The sequence below is a fragment of the Eublepharis macularius genome, chromosome 5 (assembly GCF_028583425.1).
Source record: "Eublepharis macularius isolate TG4126 chromosome 5, MPM_Emac_v1.0, whole genome shotgun sequence".
Lineage (NCBI taxonomy): Eukaryota > Metazoa > Chordata > Lepidosauria > Squamata > Eublepharidae > Eublepharis > Eublepharis macularius.
Window position 1 is genome coordinate 18630967 of NC_072794.1, and position 9603 is coordinate 18640569.

Genomic DNA, 9603 nt, shown 5'->3' on the forward strand with positions numbered 1-9603 from the left:
CTCATCCCAATCTACCTTGCAAGGCTGATGGGAGGAGAAAAATCTTTCATGTAGCTCCTTGCTTAATAAATGAACATGCTTGTGACCAGGGGTCATTTCATAGAAAAAGAGCTTGAGTCATTAGCATAACTCATTAGCATATGCCATGCCATGCCATGACCGGAAGTGTGTCATTGGTATAGCTGATTTGCATATGCCACACCCCCTGACATCACCTATCCTGGCTGTTTTGGACCCAATCCTGGCCATTAAGGGCTGAAATTGGGCCCAAAATGGCAAAAAGGGCTGAAAATGGCTGAAAAGGGGCCCAAAATGGTCAGGATTGGACCGCTGATGAGCGGCAGAGTAATCCACCACCCGTCAGAGGCCCGATCCAGGCCGTTTCAGCCCCAATTCAGGCCGAAACGGGCCCAAAATGGCCAAGAGTCAGGTGGGCGGGACCACCTGACATGTGACCTCTTTGGGGAACTGCCAGAACTGCATTCCTGTGCATTCCCTTTCGAAATGAGCCCTGCTTGTGACCATTTTAGTGTGGTAACAGTAATACTTAGCATTTATGTAGCTTGTTCAAGGTGCTTAAGATTCTCAATGTTTGATAACAGCCCTGTTGTCTAAGCCCCCACTGGAGGGTGGAAACCCCAACCATTGGCTTGCCCTAGATGGACTTTCATCTGACCCCTAATTATAATAAATGGCATGCAGCTACCACTTGGGAATATTCAAATTACTTCTTACAACATCCCTGTAAGGTAGATCAGTCTTATTATTATGCAGCCTGGAGCAGGCAAGGCATGCTGACTTTGGGTTATTTTGCTTAAGGTTGCCAAATGAGTTTGGAGCAGAGACTTTTCAGGCTAAGTCCCATTGTTTATTGACATTGCCCCATTCCTCTCTGTTTGTCTCCAGTTTAGGAGAAAGACTGCCCTGTATATGGGGGGTTCCACTTATGGCAGCAGTGCTTACAGAGCTACTATTGTTTTGTGAGGATTGCCTCTCAAAAAATGAGTGCGTGAAAAGGCCTGCAACAGAGTACACAGATGCTTAGTCCATGTTCCACAGAGGCACTTGGGTCAGGATCCTCGCTGGAAGCTGAGGCGAGGAGCAGCCCGTAGGCCTTTCTTTCCCATGTGACACAGGCCTTAGGCCATGCCGTAAATTTTCCTTCTGGGCCTACATTCCCCAGGTAACCTCCGAGCCGCAGGATTGGCCCTGGTGGAATTGGAGGGAAAAGCAGCAGCCAATTGCAATGAGGAGGTGGGGCTCAGAGTGAGTGTATATAAGGCCTCGCACGGGACGGGAAGGAAGGAGTTCAGCCCCTGGACTTGGGTGTGAGGTAGGTTTGCTAGACCCTCCTACTGGGGATCTCCCGCTCCCATCTTCCAGCCCCCTTTCCCCTTCTTACCTGGCCAGCAGGGGAAAAGGCAAGATAACGCACCTCTTGGAACATACTCCCAGGTGGCATGGAGTGCTCCCGCATGCCATAGTGGGCTAATTTGGGCCCCAAAAGGGCTGAATTGGGATCGTTTGGAGCCTAAACTGGCCCGCTGTGAAGCTCAGGAGCTCGCCTGGGCCCTTCCAGCAGCACTCCTACTGTTCCCCAAACTAGCTGAAATCGGCTCACTGCAGAACGCTTGAGCACTTCAGGGCCCGTTGCACTTCCGCGGCAGCGTTCCTGCGCTCTGCAGCAGGCTGATTTGGCCCCCAAACGGGCCCAAATTGGCCTGCAGAGCATGGGAGTGCTTCCATGGGCAGCACGTGGCCTATGTGATGATGTCACCACGTCATCGTGCAGCCCGGAAATGCATGTGTGCAATACTTAAGGAAAGCTGAGTGCCAGGTCTTCCACCTAGAGGATAAGATACTTGGTAACCCTAGTGTGATGGGTAGATTTCTTCTTGCCTGAAAGGGGGGGGGGATGAAAGGGTTGCCAGCTCCAGGTTGGGAAATTCCTGGAGATTTGAGGGTGATCTCTGGAGACGATGAGTTTGGGGAGGGGAGGGACCTCAGCTATAGAGTCCACCCTCCAAAGTAGCCATTTTCTTCAAGGGAACTGATATCTACCGCCAAGAGATCAGTTGTAATTCTGATAGATCTCCAGCTACCACCTGGAAGTTGGCAACCCTGGGAACTGAATCCTTGAAAGGTCGTGTACGGAAATAGCAGGAATCCAGATAGTTGCATTAGGGCTCTTGTTCTTTTGTCCAGCTTCTTTCCTGGGAAGTTTTGCCCTGAGCTTTGGTAGTTCAACCTGTGTTGATTCCCTTCTCTTTTTATAACCATTCTCTTACTTAATCAATTGTTACGGTATTTGTTCCATGGACTGATCTTTTTGGTTATTCTACCTGATTCTGTCACACCTCTTACTGGCACCACAGCAGGGCGGGGCTGGGGGGTGGTCAGGGATGATGCTTTGGACCCTCCCTCGTCAAGCCTACCACCTGAATTGGGATAGCCAGTTAAGGCCCTTGACTGGTCCAGAACTCTCGGAGGGTTGGGGGGGGAGGGGTCTGGATGATTTCCTGCCCACAGCAAGCCACATTCTGGCCTTACCTCTTTCCATAGTCACTTGCCATGGGTGAGGAAGTTTTCTCTCCTGGCAGTTGTCTTTTTGAGGCAAAGGAATTTGCTGCAGTTTCAAACCCCAAGAGCTTTAGGCCTTGCATGCCCCAAAGCTGTCTTTGGCATCCCTATTTCTACTAGATTTGGACACTTGGGAACCATTTTGGCAAAAGTACAGAGATAAATTGTTAGGGGTTAGTCTCCTGATGGCCCTGTCACTAGAATAGCCCTCCCCCCTCTATTGGTCCAAAGCACAACCCCGACAGATGGTGCTTTTGAAACACCCCTAGGATCATGGAAGGTAAAAATGAGAAAACAAAATTCAAGTCCAGTAGCATCTTAAAGACCAACAACATTTTCCAGGGTATAAGCTTTCGTGAGTCAGAGCTCACTTCGTGAGATACAAATGACAGTGAAGATCCAGCAGCTGGCCCTCATGTCCAGGCTAGAAGGAGGGTGGGGTGTGAAAAAGAAGGACCAGTGGGGGGAAATTTTGTAGGTGATGGTGTTCCAGGAATCAAATTTTGTTCTACAACAGACTAACATGGCTACTGAACAACCCTAAGTACTCCCACACAGATTCACACCACTGCTTCAATATCCAGGATTTTAAAGTGATTTTTCAATATTTTAAAGTGTATTAGTGCATACTAGTGTCATACATAAATATCAATCAATCAATCAATTGCATAAATATCCATAAATACCCAATAAATAATATAAAATCACACAACGTTCTCAAAGATACATCAATAATGATTGTGAAAGGTACAGTCTATATAGTAATTAAATGTTCTGCGAGTCCAGGTAGCAAATCCAACTCAAGGTGCCAACAGGATGTTGGCAAATACCATTTGTAAATTTCATTAATTGGTGTTCTCTTGTTTTTCAGCATTCATCCCGTGGAACGCTGCTGTAAAGGGCTCTGCCTGACAGACTGCTATCCTGATCTGTTTCGCACCCACACTCTTTCTCGGGCAATCTCTGCTAAACCTGAACAGAATGTGCGTACAGAAATGACAGTGCCAGTAAAATATCGCTAAACTGAAACTTTTCTGACAGTTTACTTACAAATGTACAATCAGTTTCTCACTGGATGTATACGCTAGTCATACTGTTTGGGTCTCACCTGTAACAACCTTGCCCTGCCCACCTGGGCTGCTTTAAGACGAGCCCTATCCACTATTCTCTTGGGGTATCCTCTGTGTTTGAAGTTTTCAGCAAGAAATATGGCTCTCCCTGATAGTCAAGCCCAGAGGTTGAATTCCTTTTAATACATAAAAATTGTCCCAAAGGAATGTTATTTCTAAGATGGAACGGATGGTGGGAGGTGTGCAATAAATAGGAGTTCCTGTCAGTACTTTTCTTACAAGGTCTCACTGCCAGAGAGTCCATGTCTAAATAATTTGATTTGTTTGATGTCCATGTCCCAAGTACATTTTATATGAGGGTTCAAAGTGTTGAGCCAATTGCCAAAGTTAGAGGCTGTTGCCAAATCTGTAATAATTACAGACAGATCATTTATGAAGCACCTATACAAGACCACCTGCTCATAATGTGGGTTGGCATCTCTATTTAGTATGCTGGTTGACTCCATTTTATTCATGAAAAGATGGGCGATGCGCGGCACTGCCAAGCACCCCATCGCCACTCCCTTAGTTTGGTAATAGTAATCCTGTCTGTAATGAAAATAATTCCTTTCTAATAAATCAACAGGAGACCTAAGAAATGAGTCGGTGGCTGTTGGTTAACACAGCCCAACAATGCCTCTTCTACTACTGCTCTGGTTTCCTCATGAGGAATTGAAGTATACAATGATGTGTTGTTTAATGTCATTAGAGCAGGACTTGGCAGGAACTTTTGTTGTTCTAGAATGTTAATAAAGTGCATGGTGGCTTTTAAATATGCAGAGGTGGTGAGGACTACCAGTTGGAACAGACCGTCTAAATATTGGGCTAATGGCTCCAACAAGGAGTTGCTGCCCGAAACAATGGGCCTCCCCTTGGGAGGAAAACCTCCCTTGTGGATCTTGGGGAAGACAAAATGTGGGAACTTTATAACTCTTGTTCCATAATGCTTTATGGAGTGAAGGTGAAATCTCACCAGCAAGCATGGCCTCATCTAATACTATCTTAATTAATTTGCTATATGATGGTTGGGGTCCTCTCTTAATTTATTATAGCTCTCTCGATCTCCCAGTTGCCTTCGTACTTCCATTTTATAGTCCTCAGTATTAAGTATTACAATACCTCCCCCCTTATTAGCGGGTTTGATAATTTTAGGATCATCAGCTAAATTTTGTAACACCCGCCTCTCTTTACGGGAAAGATTCTGCCAGGTATTCAAGTTATTGTGCTCAATCAATTCTGTCTCTCAAGATGGCTAACATGGTTACTGACCTGAAATAGGAGAAAGGCACCCTGAATATTCCAACGTCCTCTTCCCCAGAGGGCACCAACCTCAGTAGGCTTACTGTGCCATCTCAAATACAGTGATACACTGCTTTGTCCAGTGAAACCCCACCAGACTGACTGAACAGGGAAATTGAGTGTCAGTTTTGTACTAAAACGGTGTCTGTGTTCTGTCTTTCTTGCAGATGGCTTTTGAAAATGATACTAAGGGCGATTTTTATGGCAGCAAGGAGGAAGAGGCATCCTGTAGCTTTCCAAACAAAGGAGACCAAGGAAATCAACATTGCCAAAACGCCACAGTCGAAGCATCTCCTTTATTTTAGATACATAGATGGTAGCGCTGAACCTTCTTCAGGTTGTATTCTTCATATACTTCGATATTATAGAGGCCTGATAAAATTATATATGTGGTGAGAAAAGTACATAAAACTTTCCTTCTCTTATAATAGAACAATAATAGAACTTAGAATAGAACAATTGTGGGAAACCCAATGAAATTGATAGGCAGCAGATAGGGAAAGGCAAAAAGAATCCTGCTTCATACAGCATAGTAATGTACTCCTGGAACTCACTGCCACAAGGCGTGAGGGTCGCTGGCTTATATGGCTTTAAAAAGGGATCAGACAGATTTTGGAGGAAGGTCCATCAAGTACTGTTCGCTAGGATAGCTAAATGGAACCTCCATGTTCAGTGGTAGTGTACCTCTGAATGCCAATTGGTGAGGGGCAACCAAAGCCTTTGTAGACCTTGTGCAGGAACTCTGGAAGGTTACTTTGGAAACAGGACGTTGGACTAGATAGTATGACCCTGGAGGGCTCTTTTGATGTCCCTAATTCCAGGTTCAGTCAATAGCTTCTCTTTTTACTACAGCTCCAGCTGGAGATAGTGAGAGGACGAGAGAGCCACCAAAGCATGCCACCTGCATGGAGTTGCCCCTCAGCCTCAAAAACCACCATCTCTCAGAGTGTTGCCCCTCCCATTCCTGCATCCAATCCATCACTTCTTCGGTGCAGCAAATATTCTGAACATCTTGCCCACCACAGCTGGGAGAACTCCAGGCCCCACCTAGAGGCTAGCAATCTTACTGTGTAGAACTGATTGGCTGATCTGTGCAGCAAACCTCAAGCTGCCACCCCAACCCCCCACTATACAAAGTGGCCTGTCATGAGTCAGCCTCGGACCACCGCCTTACTTCCTGGCGATGAATCCTCATTGGAGGATGAAGAACTGGAAGGGTCAGCAGCACCGGTCCCTAAACCAAAGGAAGCTGCACCAAAGCCGGTTGCAGTACCCGACGAGCCTCCAGAGGAGCAACTTGAAGCACAGCCAAGGACCTCCAGGGGGGCTATCAGGGGTGATGACTCTAGCAGAACAAGGGGGAAAGCAAGACCCGGGAAGGCAACGCCTGATGAGCCCACCTCAAAGCGGAGGAATCCAGCAAGGGCAGTCATCTGGGAAAGATGCAGAAGTGCTTGCCTTCAAGCACAGCACCGGACAGGGCTGCCCTCCAAGAGCAAGGTGCGGCAGTCAGGGGGAGAGGAAACACCTGACCCCCTAGGGCTTTTTTCCTGGAGAAAGAGGTGGGGGAACTCTCACCCAGGGCAACTCCTGGGAGGAGGTGGCACCCCTGTCACTACATATGCGCGTGCGTGTAGTGCTTGTGCACTCCCAGGACTGTGTGATGACATCACTTCTGGAAAGTGACCTCATCACGCAGGCCATGGTTGTCCCAGGAGCGCTCCTGTGCACTCCCCCACCCAGCAGCGGCCCGATCCTGGCCATTTTGGGCTTGATTTTGGACTACTTAACTACATGTAAGCCATTGCGCCCACCAGGTGCTTCCAGCCCGCCTAGTCCCTGAGCGCAACATGGCCATTGGCTGGCACTTACCGCAATCCCAAAGCCCTCCTTCCTTTCTCCTCCTCACCTGTGTAGAGTGTAGATTAGCTGGCCCTTGCAAGGGCCACCAAGCCCCTTCCCCATCTGGCTGGCTGGAGTATAAAGCAGCTTTGAGGAAGATTCCATATTTCCTTCATAGAAGTACAGTTCCCAGAGTTCCTTGGTCAGGAGCCATAACTGTTAGATCAGCTTCATTTGGCGGCCTTTCTTTTCACTGTTGGTGCAGCTAATAAAGGAGAACAGGAACACTGCAAAAACCTGCCACCTGCTCCGAGCTGCAACCTAGGAACCAGTGCATGACCGGGTCCAGATTGTATGGTAGCCTCCAGCACTGGGCTGGTCTTAGTTGTTTGGGGGCTGCCAGGGCAGGGCCCGTTTTATTTACTATTTTCATTTGTTTTTGGTTTTTATGGCTGACCTCTCTTGTGATTTGTAAATCTGAGACTTGTGCTGATCATTGACTGAATAAACTTGATTGATTGAATCTTCCCAGCACCAGCTAGGGGAGAAAAGTGGCTGCAGGCTGAGAGGCAGGCAGCTGGGAGGGTGGATTGCCAAACTGCCTGTTCACACTCAGTTGCTCTGAAGGCAAACACCTGCAAGCAGGCAGAGTGTTCTTCAAAAAGTTGATTGACTGCAAAGAGGCCCGAAACTTCTGTTAATTATTACTGTTGTTATTATTTCTATTTTTATTAATTGCTGTTTTTGCAAGTTCTGTTAATTTGCAATTTCTGTTTACTGTTAACTGCTATTATTACTACCAGTCTTACTCTGAACCTATCCCCCATGCAGACTGATAAAGCCAGAAAAGGGAGCCAAGTTCAGATAGCGAGGAGTCTTTTACAAACCCAGGGTACCCCCCAAGTCTGCAGAAAAATAACACCCCCCAAAATGGAGGAGTGTAACTGATGGCAGAGGTGGCATGCAGACGGTGGGCACGGTGATGGGCCAGTGGGCAGAACGGCAGAAAGCGAGAAGGGATGAGGAGTTGCCACTTGCTATCACACTGCAAACATGAGCTGGGTGGCTGGGGAAGGAGATGGGTAGCTGGGAGTGAAGCCCCCTCTGACCCCCAATATGTGAACAAGGTGGCTTCGAGTTGCCACTACCACTCCCCAGTGCTAGAAGAGGGGAGTTGCTGGACCTGGCAGATGGCAGCACTTCAGCCAGGCTGGTTGATAAATGGCCAGCCGGCCAAGCCAAGGGGAGAGGGAACACTGGTGCTGCTGCTGAGTGGGTTTCCTGGCAGGCAAGAGGGGTGAGAATGAGATTCCCTCCCCCCTCCTCGAGGTTTGCAGGTCCCCACTTATTGGTTAAAACATTTTCAGGTAAAATGACCTGGACTGGTTTGTAGTCTTGTCTGCCTGGTGGAGCGTCTTTGAGTTGCAAATCTCCAGCATCTGTGGTCAGTGGAATGCATGAACTGGGGGAGGGATTCTTAATGAGTGCTTCTGTTTCCTTTTCATAGTGAGCCTGTCCACAAAGGGGCAAAAAACGGAAAAAGGTGTGATGTTGGGTGAGAAAAGGCTGGGGCTAGAAAGTGGGAGTTTCCCTGGCCTGAGCAGGGGCGTGGCAACTCTTAATAATGTTACTGTTTATTATTTAATAAAGGGTTTTTTAATGTAAAAGGGCTAAGAGTTGTTTATATAATCATGAGATTGCCTAGTGGGGTATCAGCTACAGAACTTTTCTCCACATTGCCAAAAAAATAGTATAACCAGGGTAGCAGATCCAGAGGAGTTAGCTGTGTTAGTCTGCAGTAGCAAAATAGAAAAGAGTCCAGTATCACCTTTAAGAGTAACCAACGTTACTGTTGGTTACTATTTGTACTGTTTGTCAGATGCATCTGACGAGAACTGTGGTTCTCGAAAGCTTATACTACAGTAAAGTTGGTTAGTCTTAAAGGTGCTACAGGGTAGCAGATTGACCCCAAGGATACTGCCAGGGTTTTAACACAGACTTCCTAGCACACCTCTGGTTTCACCTTAATGGGGATATATGAACTCTGGTTATACCTAGTCTTAACTCCAGCTCACTAGCCACTACATCATACCGGCCTGCTACATTAGCAACTCTCATCTATCCCATTTGAGCACTACATTCTCAGAAGTAGCCTCTGTGTTTCATGTTGTCCCATGCTGGTCCTATAAAAAAGTTCCAGGGCTGAGCCCTTGTAAGCTGGTGCCCCAAATACAATCTCTCGCCTCACAGTATTGGACTCATGAAGCTGACTTACACCGACTCAGACCATTAGCCCATCAGGGTTGGAATTGACTACTCGGTTTGGCAGCAGCTTTCCAGGGTCTCAGGTTGAAGTCTTGCACATCATCTGCCATTTCAGCCTTTCAGTTAAAGTTGCCAGGGATTGAACTTGGCACCTTCTGCATGCAAAGCAGATACTCTACCACTGAATAATAACAACAACATTCCATTTATATACATGGCCCCTTTGCTATAACTTCTCAGCTGATTTTGGCCCTCCAGCAGTGGTTAATATGCTCAACTAAGATCCAGTGAGATGGGAATTCAAACCCTTGCTCAGCCCTGAAGCTCGCTGATCATGGACCACTCCCTCTCAGCCTTCCTTTCCTCCCTTGTTGAGAAGATAAAATAATTGGAAAGACCACCATGAGCTTTTCTAGAGGTAGTCATAAAAGCACTAATGGAGATATTTGCTCAATTACTGGTTTTCGTATTTTCAGTTATACTTTCATGATTCCTTGTACCCACAAGG

The 9603-nt window shown here is 47.1% G+C and overlaps 1 protein-coding gene across 1 annotated transcript in view; it reads right to left on the minus strand.

The window, feature by feature from the left end:
• The window catches only part of KANK3 (KN motif and ankyrin repeat domains 3), a 240435-nt gene that overhangs the window by 99945 nt on the left and 130887 nt on the right, over window positions 1-9603 (minus strand). The window lies entirely within an intron of this gene.